Source organism: Bos indicus, chromosome 2 (genome assembly GCF_029378745.1).
Source record: "Bos indicus isolate NIAB-ARS_2022 breed Sahiwal x Tharparkar chromosome 2, NIAB-ARS_B.indTharparkar_mat_pri_1.0, whole genome shotgun sequence".
Taxonomy (NCBI): Eukaryota; Metazoa; Chordata; class Mammalia; order Artiodactyla; family Bovidae; genus Bos; species Bos indicus.
In genome coordinates, this window is record NC_091761.1 from 111569431 (window position 1) to 111585439 (window position 16009).

A 16009-nucleotide genomic window follows, 5' to 3' on the forward strand; every position below is an offset into this window, starting at 1 on the left:
TTGCAGGCAGATTCTTTACTGTCTGAAGCACCAGGGAAGCCCTTAGCAGTATGGTACTGACACAAACACAGAAATATAGATCAGTGGAGCAGGGTGGAAAATCTAGAGATAAACCCACACAGCTATGGTCACCTAGTCTAAGAAAAAAGAGGCAAGAATATACAATGGATAAAAGACAGTCTCTTCTGGAAGTGGTACTGGGAATATTGGTCAGCTATATGTAAATGAATGAAATTAGAACATTCCTTAACATCATACACAAACATAAACTCAAAGTGGATTAAAGATACTGTAAAACTCTTAGAGGAAAGCATAGGACACTCTTTGACATAAATCGCAGCAACATCTTTTTTGATCCACCTCCTAGAGTAATGAAAATAAAAACAAAAATAAACAGATGGAACCTAATTAAACTTAAAAGCTTTTTCACAACAAAGGAAGCCATAAACAAAGTGAAAAGACAACTCTCAGAATGGGAGAAAATATTTGCAAATGAAGCAACTGAGAAGAGATTAATTTCTAAAACATACAAATAGCTCATGCAACTCAATATCAAAAAAGCAAACAATGCAATCCAAAAAATGTGCAAAAGACTTAAACAGATATTTCTCCAAAGAAGGTATGTGCATGTGTCCTCAGTCGCTAAGTCATGTCCTATTCTTTAGACTGTAGCTCACCAGGATCCTCTGTCCAGGGATTTTCCAGGCAAGGATACTGGAGTGGATTGCCGTTTCCTCCTCCAGGGGATCTTCCCAACCCAGGGGTAGAATCTACATCTCCTGCCTGTGTCTCCTGCATTGGCAGGCAGATTCTTGACCACTTGATCCACCTGGGAAGCCCCCAAAGAAGATACACAGATGGCTAAAAAGCACATGAAAAGATGCTCAATGTAACTAATTTCTAGAGAACTGTAAATAAATACTACAGTGAGGTATTACCTCACACTGGCCAGAATGGAACATGATTAAAAAAATCTATAAACATTAGATGCTAGAGATGGTGTGGAGAAAAAGGAACTCTCCTACAAGGCTGGTGGGAATGTAAATGCCACAGGATGGACGTTCCTTAAAAAACTAAAAATAAAGCTGCCATGTGATTCAGCAACTGCACTTCTGAGCATATATCTGGAGAAAACCATAACTTGGAAAGATACATACACCCCAGTGTTCATAGCAACACTATTTACAATAGTCAGGACATGGAAGCAACCTGAATGTCCGTCAACAGAGGAATGGATAAAGATGTGCTACATATATAAAGTGGAATCTTACTCGACTTAAAAAAAAGAACAAAACAATACCATTTGCAGCAGCATGGATGGACCCAGAGATTGTTATCCTAGTAAATCACACACAGAAAGACAAATATCATATTGTCAGGGGAATGTCTAATTTCCTCAGTTCTGTCTCACCGCAGCAAAAATTTGAAATGGTGGACCAGTGTTACAGCTCTGTTACAGCTTAGTTTTATTTGGCAAGCAAAAGAAAATGCATCCTCATCCTTGAGGCATGAGGGCAGGCTGACCCAAAAGAAGAGAGCAGTCTCAATTTTGGCTCGTCTTTTTACATGTTTTTTCTCCTCCCTCTGAGCCTGCCCTATGTAAATTGGGCTAGCCAGGAGGGCTGTTTGTTTCACCTGAGGTTCCCACTCCAGTCCTTGGACCTTCCTTTGTTCTATTTTCGTGGGCTTCTCCCTTCTTTGTACTTCAGCCACTGTCATTTTGGACTCCTTTTTCCTATTCTAACTACCTAACAATATGATATCACTTATTTGTGAAATCTAAAAAAGGGATACAAATGAACTTACTGACAAAACAGAAATAGAGTTACAGATGTAGAAAGCAAACTTAAGATTGCCAGTGGGTAAGAGCGGGAAGAACAAACTGGGAGGCTGGGATTGACATATACACACTGCTATATATAAAGTATGAGTACCATTGTATAGCACAGGGAACTCTGCTCACTACTCTGTAATGGCCTACATGCGGAAAGAATCTAAAAAAGAGTGGATATATGTATGTATATGTATAACTGATTCACTTTGCTGTACATCTGAATCTAACACAACATTGTGAACCATCTATACTCCAATAAAAATGTTTGAAAGTGTTGCTTGGGTCACCCAGTCTGTGATGTTTTATTACAGTGGTCCAAGAGAGAAACACAATTGGTAAACCTATTTGAGCATATACAGATCGATGTATGAATGTCTTATAAAATATATTTATAATATTTCAGTTTCAAAGATGTAGCCCATAAAAGTCGGCTTCTCAGGCAACTTGGTACATCAGATTGTTTCCTGACAAGGACCTATTGTATAACACAGGGAACTGTACTCAAAATTTTGTAAATAACCTATAAGGAAAAAGAAGAAAAATAATATATGAGTGTGTGTGTGAATTGCTGTGCTGTACACCTGAAAAAAAAAGACACTGTAAATCAACTATATTTCAATGTTAAAAAAGGAAAAAAATCGGTTCTTACTGCATGATGATTTTGATTGGTGTATATGATAATAAGCATGTATGTATTGTCTGTATTAAGTCCTATTAATAACAATAGCCATTATTTTTCTTTTAGGGACTGATTTACAATTTGCATAGTGGATGATTATATTAGGTGGGTAATACTGTCATTTGTGAGCCAAAATTATGTATAGCTCTTTGAAATAAAACTTGATTCCATTTCACTTATGAATATTGATAGTTGATTTAATTAATGTTGTGATTAGGCAGTTTATATCAGCATTTTTTTAACAAAAAAAATAAATACAGCGGTTATATGTGTTATATTTTTTCCATAGAAACAGCAAATGTAAATGCACTTAAATTGATATGCCCTATTAAAAATTCATTTGGTGATAATTAAGTAAATTATGTTTTTCTCTAAAACAAGATTTTCCAAAATATATGACGTTTTGTAATTAGTGGGCTTCCCTGGTAGCTTAGCTTGTAAAGAATCCACCAGCAGTGGAGACCCCAGTTCAATTCCTGGGTTGGGACGATCCCCTGAAGAAGGGATAAGCTACCCATTCCAGTGTTCTTGGGCTTTCCTGGGGGCTCAGACATTAAGAATCCACCTACAATGCAGGAGACCTGGGCTTAATCCAGTTAACATTTCTCAGTGAATATCTTTTTGTTTGAATAAGAATATTAGGATATCTAATGCAAAATGCAAAGGAGAAAAACCACCATATTTAAAAACTGTGTTTCTTGTCACTAGTTAAACATATCCTGAATTAAATTAACTTTGAGTCTGTTTTTATTGAAAAGTTTAAGATATATTCTTTTTTTTATTTTTTTTAAATTTTATTTTATTTTTAAACTTTACAATATTGTATTAGTTTTGCCAAATATTGAAATGAATCCGCCACAGGTATACCCGCGTTCCCCATCCTGAACCCTCCTCCCTCCTCCCTCCCTTACCCTCCCTCTGGGTCGTCCCAGTGCACCAGCCCCAAGCATCCAGTACCGTGCATCGAACCTGGACTGGTGACTCGTTTCATACATGATATTATACATGTTTCAATGCTATTCTCCCAAATCTCCCCACCCTCTCCCTCTCCCACAGAGTCCATAAGACTGATCTATACATCGGTGTCTCTTAAAACTGGAAATAGAACTGCCTTATGATCCAGCAATGCCACTGCTGGGCATACACACTGAGGAAACCAGAAGGGAAAGAGACATGTGTACCCCAATGTTCATCGCAGCATTGTTTATAATAGCCAGGACATGGAAGCAACCTAGATGCCCATCAGCAGATGAATGGATAAGAAAGCAGTGGTACATATACACAATGGAGTATTACTCAGCCATTAAAAAAAATACATTTGAATCAGTTCTAATGAGGTGGATGAAACTGGAACCTATTATACAGAGTGAAGTAAGTCAGAAAGAAAAACACCAATACAGTATACTAACGCATATATATGGAATTTAGAAAGATGGTAACAATAACCCTGTGTACGAGACAGCAAAAGAGACACTGATGTATAGATCAGTCTTATGGACTCTGTGGGAGAGGGAGAGGGAGAGGGAGAGGGTGGGGAGATTTGGGAGAATGGCATTTAAACATGTATAATATCATGTATGAAACGAGTCGCCAGTCCAGGTTTGATGCACGATACTGGATGCTTGGGGCTGGTGCACTGGGACGACCCAGAGGGAGGGTATGGGGAGGGAGGAGGGAGGAGGGTTCAGGATGGGGGAGCACGGGTATACCTGTGGCGGATTCATTTTGATGTTTGGCAAAACTAATACAATATGGTAAAGTTTAAAAATAAAATTAAATTTAAAAAATTTAAAAAAAAGATATATTCTTCTCATATAAAAAAAAATCTGTAGCTTTGAATAATAAAGGCAATAATATATAGTCATACCTTGGAGATATTGTGAGTTTAGTTCCGGAACACTGCAAAAAAGCAAATAATGTAAAGTGAGTCACAAAAGTTTTTTGACGTTTCAGTCTTAAAAAGGTTATGCTTACCTTATACTATAGTCTATTAAGTATAACATTATATCTAAGGAATTACATACTTTAATTTAAAACACTTCTTTGATAAAACATGGTAATCATCTTCTGAGCCTTCAGTGAGTCGTAGTCTTTTTGTTGGTGGAGGGTTTGTAAATTTTGAGAGTTACTACAGTGTGACACAGAGACATGAAGTGAAAAATGGTGGCAATAGACTTGCCTGATACAAGGTTGCCACAAACCTTCAATTTTTAAAAGTTTGTGAAGTGCAATAAAATGAGGTATGTCTGTACCTTATCATCCCAAGAGACCACTCAGCATTACATAGAAGACAGTTGTTGTTGTTCAGTAGCTCAGTCCTGTCCAACTCTTGGCAACTCCATAGACAGCAACGTGCCAGGCTTCCCTGTCCCTCAGCAACTCCTGGAGCCTACTCAAACTCATGTCCATCACGTCGGTGATGCCATGCAACCATCTCATCCTCTGTCGTCTCCTTCTTCCAGCATCCAGGTCTTTTCCAGTGAGTCAGCTCTTCGCATGAGGTGTCCAAAGGACTGGAATCAGCTTCAGCATCAGTCCTTCCAATGAATATTCAGGACTGATTTCCTTTAGGATTGACTGATTTGCTCTCCTGCTGTCCAAGGGACTCTCAAGAGTCTTCTCCAGCACCACAGTTAGAAAGCATTAATTCTTTGGCACTCAGCCTTCCTTATGGTCCAACTCTTACATCAGTACATGGCTACTGGAAAAACCATTGCTTTGACTATATGGACTTTTGTCAGCAAAGTGATGTCTCTGTTTTTTAATACGCTGTCTAGGTTGGTCATAGCTTTTCTTCCAAGGAGCAAGCGTCTTCTAATTTCATGGCTGCAGTCATCATCTTCAGTGATTTTGGAGCCCCAAAATAGTACCTAAATTCTAAATAAATGCTCAAAAATGAGATTTCTCTCATTAAAGCTTAAGGTAAAATCTTATAAGCAAAAAATTTTGAAATTGTGATTCCAAATTAACTAGGTATTTATTTCTCCATTACTGGTTTGTTTCATTTAGCATAAAAAATTTGATTAAAAAAAACCCCAATACCTATAAGAATAAATTAGTATAGCTACTTTAGAGAGGAACTTGATAATATTTTTATAACAACAAATTTGTATATACAACCCAGAATTTGTATTTATCTTTGCATTTACACAAAAGTTGAAGAAACTTATGTACAAGAATGTCCAATGTAGCATTATTTCTATAGTAAAATGTCTATCGATATGGGAATAGAAAAAGTGCAACCAAATGGATGAATGCTATATATCCAAAAATTAGGTGTTAAAAAGTTATAAGTACTGTGTTACTGACAAAAAATTAAGAGGTATTCTGGAAATACTCTTAAAAACAAGTGAAAAGAGAAAGCAAAACGCTTCTTATAGTTCGATTCCTTTTATATAAATTTTTTAAGGCAACATTCTATATAGATACTTACATGCTGAAAGATGCATATGATTTTGTTTGTTTGCTTTTCTTGAAATTGAGACTTTTTTCCCATGTAAACATTTCTGTTTTTTTTTTTTTTTTAACTGCAGTATAATTGCTTTACCATGTTGTATCAGTTTATGCTGTATAACAAAGTCCGTGGGGTCACGAAGAGTTAGAAACGACTGAGCAACTGCCCTGTACAACAAAGTGAATCAGTTATATGTACACATATATCCCTTCCCTTTTGAATCTCCCTCCTTCTCGTCCCCCTCCCCACCCTTCTAGATCACCACAAAGCATCAAGTTGAGCGTCCTGTGCTATACTGCAGCTTCCCACTAGCTATCTCTTTTACTCATAATACTATGTATGTGTCAGGGCTACTCTAAACAAGAAACTTTAATAGGAATTCAATTGAAGGCAGAGAGTCAGGGAGGTTTTCTGTTTTAGATTTGTGCCTTCCCATTGCCTTTGAATTTCTCACCATGTGCACAAATTATATGTCTTATGTGTTAGCTGCTCAGTTGTTTCCAACTCTTTGCGACTCCATGAACTATAGCCTTCCAGGCTCCTCTGTCCATGGAATTCTCCAGGCAAGAATACTGGAGTGGGTTGCCATTTCCTTCTCCAGGGGATCTTCCTAGCCCAGGGCTTGAACCCCGGTCTCCTGGATTACCGGCAAGTTCTTTACCGTCTGACCCACCATGTGTGTGTGCTTAGTCGCTTCAGTTGCCTATGACTCTTTGAAACGCTATGGACTGTAGCCTACCAGGCTCTTCTGCCCATGGGGATTCTCCAGGGAAGAATACTGGAGTGGGTTGCCATTTCCTTCTCCAGGAGATCTTCCCGACTCAGGAATTGAACCCATATCTCTTATGTTTCCTGCGTTGGCAGGCAGGTTCTTTACCACTAGCGTCACCTGAGAAGCCTTGAGTCACCAGGGATTAGAAAATCAATAAGCCACTGTGTGTATTTCCTTTCAGATTTCTCTCTGTGTGTGTGTGTATTTGAAAAAATAAAAAAGAGTAGAACTTAAATGTTCTCACTAATAAAGGTAAAAAGTTAAATATGTGAGGTGATAATTATGTTGATTAACTCAATGGAAAGAATCCTTTCTCAATGTGTACATATATTGAATCAAATTGTGCAGTTTAAATATCTTAGTTTCCTTTGTCAGTTCTACCTCATTAAAGCTGAAAAAGGGGGGAAAACCTTAGAAATACATTTCCAACACGTAAAACTTTACAATTAAACGATTTCCTCTCTCCTTTTCAAAATCACATTCAGAAAGTTTCATTTGCTACTTTTAAAGTGATAGTTGTGTTCACTACCCATATCAATGGACTTTATTCTTTTTAGACACTAGAGGGAGTTTAGGAATGAGATGAAATATGCTGAAGAACCAAAATGGCTCCTGAAGTTCTCTGACTAGATTTCCTTTCTCTTGTTGAGAATCTCTGTAGCATTAAAGCCTTACTACAATCATGGCTGATTTTGTAGATATATTGGTAGGAGCTCATGTGTAAATTGAAACATATTTTAAGTTCTCCTGGGGAGATTGCTATTAAGAAAAGTCCTGTGAATTATCTTGAAAAAAAAAAAAAAGAAGAAGCTTTCATAAAACAGATAATCACTGAGAGCTTGTCATTATATGACTAGATTGTAGTATTTTATTTTCTTCTTTACTGACACATACTCTCAATTTGGGTTTTGATTATATTGGTGTGTTCAGTTTTGCAAGTCTTAGAAAATACAGGTACTCAATAAATGTTTAATTGCCTAATTCTCCCAGGAAAAAAATAAACAGTTACTGTGCTTGGTTTATTTGTTTGTTTTTCCCCTAATTACCTATTTTAAGTGACTGTCTAAATCCTGCTAGACAGCTCTCTGTCTTCATTTATTCATTTATTCAACAATTTCTTTACATGTTTACTATGTGCCAGGCAGAGTAACAATCACTGGTGGTAAACAAAATGAAGATCCTGACCTAGAAAATTTTGCCATTTTATAAGAACGGACAATAACAGAATACACAAATAGAAATATATTATCAGAAAATATATGATAGGAAAAAATGAATATCATGTGATAAACATTACTAGTGAATATCTGGTTTTCTTATAGTTCTGAGTATGCATAGGTTTACTTTACCCTCATGCATGGCCACTTGACTTATTCTGGATAATAAAAATGTAAGTATTGAGTTGGTCAAAAAGTTCATTCCAGTTTTCCTTAAGATGTTATGGAAAAGCTTGAACAAACTTTTTGGCCAATCCAATAGAATAGTTATGTGACTGCCAGGCTGCACTGTTGGAATGCTGTTATTTGATTCTCCAGCTCGCCTTCCTTTAACATGGCAATCAGGACAGTGCATGTTGCCTTGGAGATAGGAGGAGACTGGAGCACTGGGCCAACATGTGGAAGGTGACTTGGGTGAAAATTTGCCTGGACTTTACCTACAAAGTTTATGTGAGTAAAAATATAACTCTGCTCAAAGCTAATAAAAATGTGGAGCTGTTTGTTACTACAACATAACCAAGCCTGTCCTGACTGATACACTGGAGAGTGATGGGGGAGTTCTCCTTAGGGTAGTCAAAGAAGGGTTTCTGACAAAGTGGAGATGGGCTTCCCTTTTGGCTCAGCTGGTGAAGAATCTGCCTGCAATGCAGGAGACCTGGGTTCAATCTCTGGGTTGGGAAGATCCTCTGGAGAAGAGAAAGGCTACACACTCCAGTATTCTGGCCTGGAGAATTCCATGGGGTCACAAAGAGTCAGACACGACTGAGTGACTTTCAAAGTAGAGATACAATACAGTTATAGTTATTTGGCTGTGACTTTGAGTCAAGGAAGGGTAGCCATGAATAGGAATGGTACTTAAATATCACTGAGTGGATCCAATTAGAATCATTGGAGCAGCAGCCCCCAACCCTTTTTGGCACCAGAGACCAGTTTCATGGAAGTCAATTTTTCTGCAGACCTGGAGGAGGGGGAAAATGGTTTGGGGATGATTCAAGCACGTAACCTTCACTGTGCACTTCATTTCTATTATTACATCGGCTCTACCTCAGATCATCAGGCATTAGATACCAGAGATTGGGGACCCTGCATTGGAGGGTGCTTATCAAATGCATAGATGCTTTGACCTCACCCTGACTCATTGAACTAGAATCTCCAAGATGGCAATGAGAGGAGGAGTCTCAGGAGTCTATAATTTTAGTAATTTCCCAGATTACTCTGATGTACAGTCAGCTCTTAGAACCCCCGAATTCAGATTCAAGCCATGATTGTCTCCATTTCTGATGTAGAAATTTTAAATGATATACCTCTCAATCTCTACCTTACTCTGACAAGGGGGAAAATAAAGGGAAGACCAGTTTTCAATTCACACCAAAATAACTTTTTTTTCTTTCTAGAGTTCTGACAGAATACGATTTCGTATGCGTCTGTCTTAGTTTTAGGGATTCTACTTTGTCTTCACAGCATTATCATATCAAAGAAAGATCTTTTTTGGGCATTTGGCTTATATTGACAGGATCCAATTGAAACTTAAAAAACATCATTTGAGAAAAAAAAACATCAAGGTAGTCCAGATGTTTTTGTTGTTTGAATCTAAGAACTATAAAGACTGATTTTCGAGTGTTTACCATGTACACACAATTACCCTGCAAGACAATATAGGCTTCTCAATAACATTTGGCTTTCAGAAAAACGTTGGTGTTTATAAAGTGTTTGCTCCTTTCCTTTAAGTAATACCTGAGAATTATTTTTCATTTTAATAACTACATTTATAAGGTAAATTAAATAATTAATGAAAGGGCTATTAAATGATTGATTCTTGAGTAATTGTGAAGTTACAGAGTTTTCATTCTAGTTTTTGTGTGTTTATATGGGAACTGAATGACTGAGCCTACATTCAAGGTCCTAAATTTGGGGCTAGAAAAGGAAGGCCAGTGCAGAGGGGAGTCGTTGCCATACTATACTTTGTAAGGCTGCCTATATTAGATGTTTCAATTTTATGCTTTTCAAAGCCAAATGTATGATATATCTCTTCACTGTATTGTCTTAAAATACATTTTTAGCTAAAATAGTAAGAGAAGATATACAAGGCAGTCTGATCATGTGCATCTACTCCATTCCAGAAGTCCCTTCAATAACAGTAAAGGACATAAGGTTTACAATTTTCTGCCTTTATACAAAGACAAGGGAGCAGACAAAATCTTATTTACTGAAGGTAACAGAGCAGAAGTTGATGGCAATAAATCCTGTACCCAGATATCACAAAAACACTCTGCATGTGTAGGTTTATGCCAGTGAACTATGGCAACGGAAGAGAAATTTCAAGTCCTCAGCACTGCAGCCCCTCCCCACAAGAATTCCAACGTTCCTGTATAAGAGCCAATACCTGAGTGAGTGAATGAATGATTCTATACATTTTTAGAGAGGCTCTAGATGACAAAACAGTGTCACTGAATTCCTGAGCCTTTTGACTTTGTCAGATGACTCTAGCAAAATGAATGAATAAATATTCTGTGTTGATCTATTTCCCTAGTCTAGAGCCTGGGAAAGAATCTAAATGGCAATTTGGATGGCACAACTGTTGACAATTCGAAGATCCTTTAAATTTCATAGAATTGGGTTTAAACAATAGGATGCATGTCAGACTCTTTGCAACCCCATAGACTACATAGCCTGCCAAGCTCCTTGGTCCAAAAATACTGGCGTATGGGGAGGGAGGTGGGAGGGGGGTTCAGGATGGGGAACACACGTACACACGTGGTGGATTCATGTTGATGTATGGCAAAACCAATACAATATTGTAAAGTAAAAAAAAAAAAAAGTAAAAAAAAATAATAAAAAAAAAATAAATAAAATGTAGGAAAAAACAAAAAAACACTGGAGTGGGTTGCCATTTCCAGAGGATCTTCCCAAGCCAGGGATTGAGCCTTCATCTCCTGCATCTCTGCATTGGCAGGCAGATTCTTTACCAATAAACCACTTGGGAAGACCCAAACAATAGCTCAATTATTAGTTCAATTATTATTATTGCTATATTGTTATCTTATTCTATTATTATTGTTATATTCTATTATTATTCTATTATTATTATTATTGATAGTTCAATTATTGTTACTGTTAAATTCACCACCAGAGGGAACTTATCATTCCTTTCATGTAGAGATCAAAAGGCTCCAAAGCTTTGACTTGTTTTCTGCATTCCATGTTATATAATTATATATTTCATATTATATAATTTTTTTGCCTGGGATAAATGTTGAAAGGTTTATTTTCACCTCAGTTCCATTCAGTCGGTCAGTTGTGTCCCACTCCTTGTGACCCCATGGACTGCAGCAAGCCAGGACTCACTGTCCATCACCAACTCCCAGAGTTTATCCAAACTCATGTCCATTGAGTCAGTGATGCCATCCAACCATCTCATCCTCTGTCATCCCCTTCTCCTGCCTTCAATCTTTCCCAGCATCAGGGTCTTTTTAGCTCTTCGCATCAGGTGCCCAAAGTATTGGAGTTTCAGCCTCAACATCAGTCCTTCCAATGAACACTCAGGACTGATCTCCTTTAGGATGGACTGGTTGGATCTCCTTGCAGTCCAAGGGACTCTCAGGAGTCCTCTCCAACACCACAGTTCAAAAGGATCAATTCTTTGGCGCTCAGCTTTCTTTATAGTCCAACTCTCACATCCGTATATGACTCCTGAAAAAACCACACCTTTGACTAGATGGACCTTTGTTAGCAAAGTAATGTCTCTGCTTTTGAATATGCTATCTAGATTGGTCATAACTTTTCTTCCAAGGAGTAAGCATCTTCTAATTTCATGGCTGCGGGTACCATCTGCAGTGATTTTGGAACCCCAAAAAATAAAACCTGCCACTGTTTCCACTGTTCCCCATCTATTTCCCATGAAGTGATGGGACTGGATGCCATGATCTTAGTTTTCTGAATGTTGAGCTTTAAGCCAACTTTTTCACTCTCCTCTTTCACCTTCATCAAGAGGCTCCTTAGTTCTTCACTTTCTGCTCTAAGGGTGGTGTCATCTGCATATCTGAGGTTATTGATATATCTCCCAGCAATCTTGATTCCAGCTTGTGCTTCATCCAGCCCAGTGTTTCTCATGATGTACTCTGCATGGAAGTTAAATAAGCAGGGTGACAATATACAGCCTTGACATACTCCTTTTCCTATTTGGAACCAGTCTGCTGTTCCATGTCTAGTTCTAATGTTGCTTCCTGACCTGCATACAAATTTCTCAAGAGGCAGGTCAGGTGGTCTGGTATTCCCATCTTTGAAGAATTTTCCACAGTTTGCTGTGATCCACACAGTCAAAGTCTTTGGCATAGTCAATAAAGCAGAAATAGATGTTTTTCTGGAACTCTCTTGCTTTTTCCATGACCCAGCATATATTGGCAATTTGATCTCTGGTTCCTCTGTCTTTTCTAAATCCAACATGAATATCTGGAAGTTCACAGTTCAAGTATTGCTGAAGCCTGGCTTGGAGAATTTTGAGCATTACTTTACTAGAGTGTGAGATGAGTGCAATTGTGTGGTAGTTTGAGCATTCTTTGCTACTTCCTTTCTTTGGGATTGGAATGAAAACTGACCTTTTCCAGTCCTGTGGCCACTGCTGAGTTTTCCAAATTTGCTGGCATATTGAGTGCAGCACTTTCACAGCATCATCTTTCAGGATTTGAAATAGCTCAACTGGAATTCCATCACCTCAACTAGCTTTGTTCGTAGTGGTGCTTCCTAAGGCCCACTTTACTTTGCATTCCAGGATGTCTGGCTCTAGGTCAGTGATCACACCATCATGATTATCTGGGTCGTGAAGCTCTTTTTTGTACAGATCTGTGTATTCTTGCCACTTCTTCTTAATATCTTCTGCTTCTGTTAGGTCCATACCATTTCTGTCCTTTATTGTGCCCATCTTTGCATGAAATGTTCCCTTGGTATCTCTAATTTTCTTGAAGAGATCTCTAGTCTTTTCCATTCTATTGTTTTCCTCTATTTCTTTGCACTGATGACTGAGGAAAGCTTTTTTATCTCTTTGCTGTTCTTTGGAACTCTGCATTCAAATGGGTATATCTTTCCTTTTCTCCTTTGCTTTTCACCCCTTTAGATTTATGCTATTCTATTTGTCTCAGAAAGCAGGAGAGAAATTTTAATGAATCACAAATCTCTAATTTATTGCCTACTCAAAACTTCCCCCAATTGAAAACAGAAACAGCTTGAGACTAGCAAGAGGGGGAGGCCCAATACCCCTCGCCACCGCAGTTCAGCAGGAAGTAGCCAGAAAGACCTTGACGCCCCTATTCCCAAAGAATTGGGCCTCCCATCTCTTGAGGGGGTAATGTTAGGTAGGTAGAATAGGGAAAAGGAGTCCAAAATGGCGGTGGCTAAAAGACAAGGAAGGTCCGAGGACCAGAGTGAAGACTTCAGGCAGAACAAACAGAACAAACAGCACTCCTGGCTAAGCCCAATTTGCATAGGGCAGGCCCAGGTGGAGGAAAAAACATATAAAAGGAGGAGCCAAAGCGCTTTCTCACGGACTCTCTCTCCCACGTGCATGCGTGCGCTCTTTTCTTTCTCTCTCTCTCTCTCTCTTTCTCTCTCTCTCTCTCACTCCCTCTTGCTATCTTCTAAATAAAATAGAGCTGTAACACTGAAAAAAAACTAACTGGAGAATTATATTCGCCTCATGTACCTCTCCATAAGCCTAAAATGTATTCTACTGCCTAGGCTCTGATTTAAATTTTACTACATTTTTCTAAAATACCACATCAAACCTAGGCTGAGTCAAAGAACAGAGGAAAGATCCTTGGAGAAAAATGATTGGCTGGTTGGTGACTTATGAGTCATTTGAAGGTCATTTGAAAGAAATGGGAAGTTATTAATCACTAAATATACAGATTCTGTTATCCAAAATGAGTATTTTCTAGAGAGCTGCTATACATTATATCCATAATGAAGGCTATTACACCATACACTTAAAATTCTGCTGGAGGAGTAGATCTCATTTAAGTGCTTTCATGAAAATGAAATAAAAGCTAAAATTTTAAAAATTAAAGTCTTGTGCACTTTAAAAAAGAAAAAAGAAAGTCTTGTTTAAAGAAGAAAAAGAAAAGTCTTGTGGACTTTCCTGGAAGTCCAGTGGTTAAGACTCCTCACTCCCAATGCCAGGGGCATGGGTTCAGTCCCTCATCAGGAAACTAAGATCCTGCATGCCTTGGGTGAGGCCAAAAAAAAACAAACAAACAAACAAAAAATAAAGTCTTGGCTATCCTCAACTGAAGTTACCTTCTGCAGTGACATAGTAGCATAAATCTACCTTTGATGTTAATAGTCATTGATACTAACTGCAGATGAGCAAAGATGTTAGAACCCTTATTCACCAAAGGACTTATCTATAATCATTGAAAAGTGAAGCAAATCTTTTTTTGTATAGAAGCAAATAATCTCTGAAAGTAAACTAAAATCAAGTAGTGGAAGATTTTTTTATTTTTCTTTTAGTACCTGCTTGTCCAAAGCAATAATTTATGTCCCTTTAAATGCCAATAACAAAAGTGTGCCCTTTAAGAAGCAGGCCCATTTTGATATCTTGGTAAATCTGCTATACGTGTAAATATCTGAATACTATAAATTTCTGGTGCTGAGGAAAAAGATTCAGTATTTTATTATTTGTTTGCTCCATTTATATAGAGCCTGTGACCATGGCAACCAGGTACTACAAACTGACCCCAGTGGAACCCATTCTTACCACTTTATCTAAATTGCTCCTGGAAGCACACAGCTTTATAGATTTATTGAATTGCATTAGATTATGGGCATTCTTGAAGGAGTTCAAAATGGGAGAGATGGCTGTTTTTATCCAAAGAAGAAGTACTGTTTTCTTTGCACCATTTCCTGCAGGTAATATTCATACTTGACTTAAGGATTTAAAGAAACAAAGACAGGAGATTTGCAGACATATAAGGTAGAGAGATGACATATGTTTATCTCTGCTCCATCCCAGAGCCCCATTTATAACAGTAAAAAGATATAAGACATACAATTTTGTGCCTTTATACAGAGACAAAAGATCAGAAAGAGACGACAGCAGGCAAGATTGTCAGTAGAATTTTGAAGGTTGGAAAATAGATGAATGAGTCCTAACTGATTTAGCAGAGCAGAGATTCTTAAAACCAAACTGTGGGGGAGGGGAATGACAATAATAGGCAAGTTGATTCATGCTATAGAATCCTCAAGGCTCAGTGATAGAAAGGACTAGAACCATCCAAATCAAGTCCAGGCTATACAGTGGAGCTGAAAACATGCGGCATGGCTCATTGAGCTCTCACACATGCAAATTCACATCCTACACACTGAGTTAGGTAACTCTCCAAGACCATCTGAGGGGGCAATTGGTCACTGGGCTAAAAACTGGGTAATGAATGAAAATCTGACTACTAAATGCCAGGCATCCAGCCCCCTGCCCTGTCCAACTCTCAGCATGTACCAATCAGGCTAGAATACTGGATGAGTCTTCTTGGGAAATAGGCAAGGTACTTCTGTTTTGTTTTTTATACTGAAGTATAGTTATAATTAATGATTTACAATATTATACTCATTTAGGTGTACAACATAGTGATTCAATATTTTTATAGATTCTATCCATTTAAAGTTATTATAAAATATTGGATATTCCCAGTGCTATACTATATATCCTTGTAGCTTATTTATTATCTCTTAATCCCCTATCCTTATTTTGCCCCCGTTTGCCTCTCCACACTGGAAATCACTAATTCTCTATATCTGTGAGCCTGTTTCTATTTTGCTATTACTTGTTTTTATATTATATTTTAGATTCCACATGTAAGTGAAAATGAGATGCAGCAGGATCCTATGGTCCTTGTCTCCCCACCATGTCTTTGGCCTGTCTTTTGTCTGTGGAAAACTTTAGTCAAAAAATAAGTTTAATCAGAGAAGTGAGAAATGTGGAAACAAAGGAAAACAACCAAAGGAGGCTAAATAATAATAATAATGCAGTCCTTAAGCATGGTCAAGGACCTTTAGTTTTTTCTCA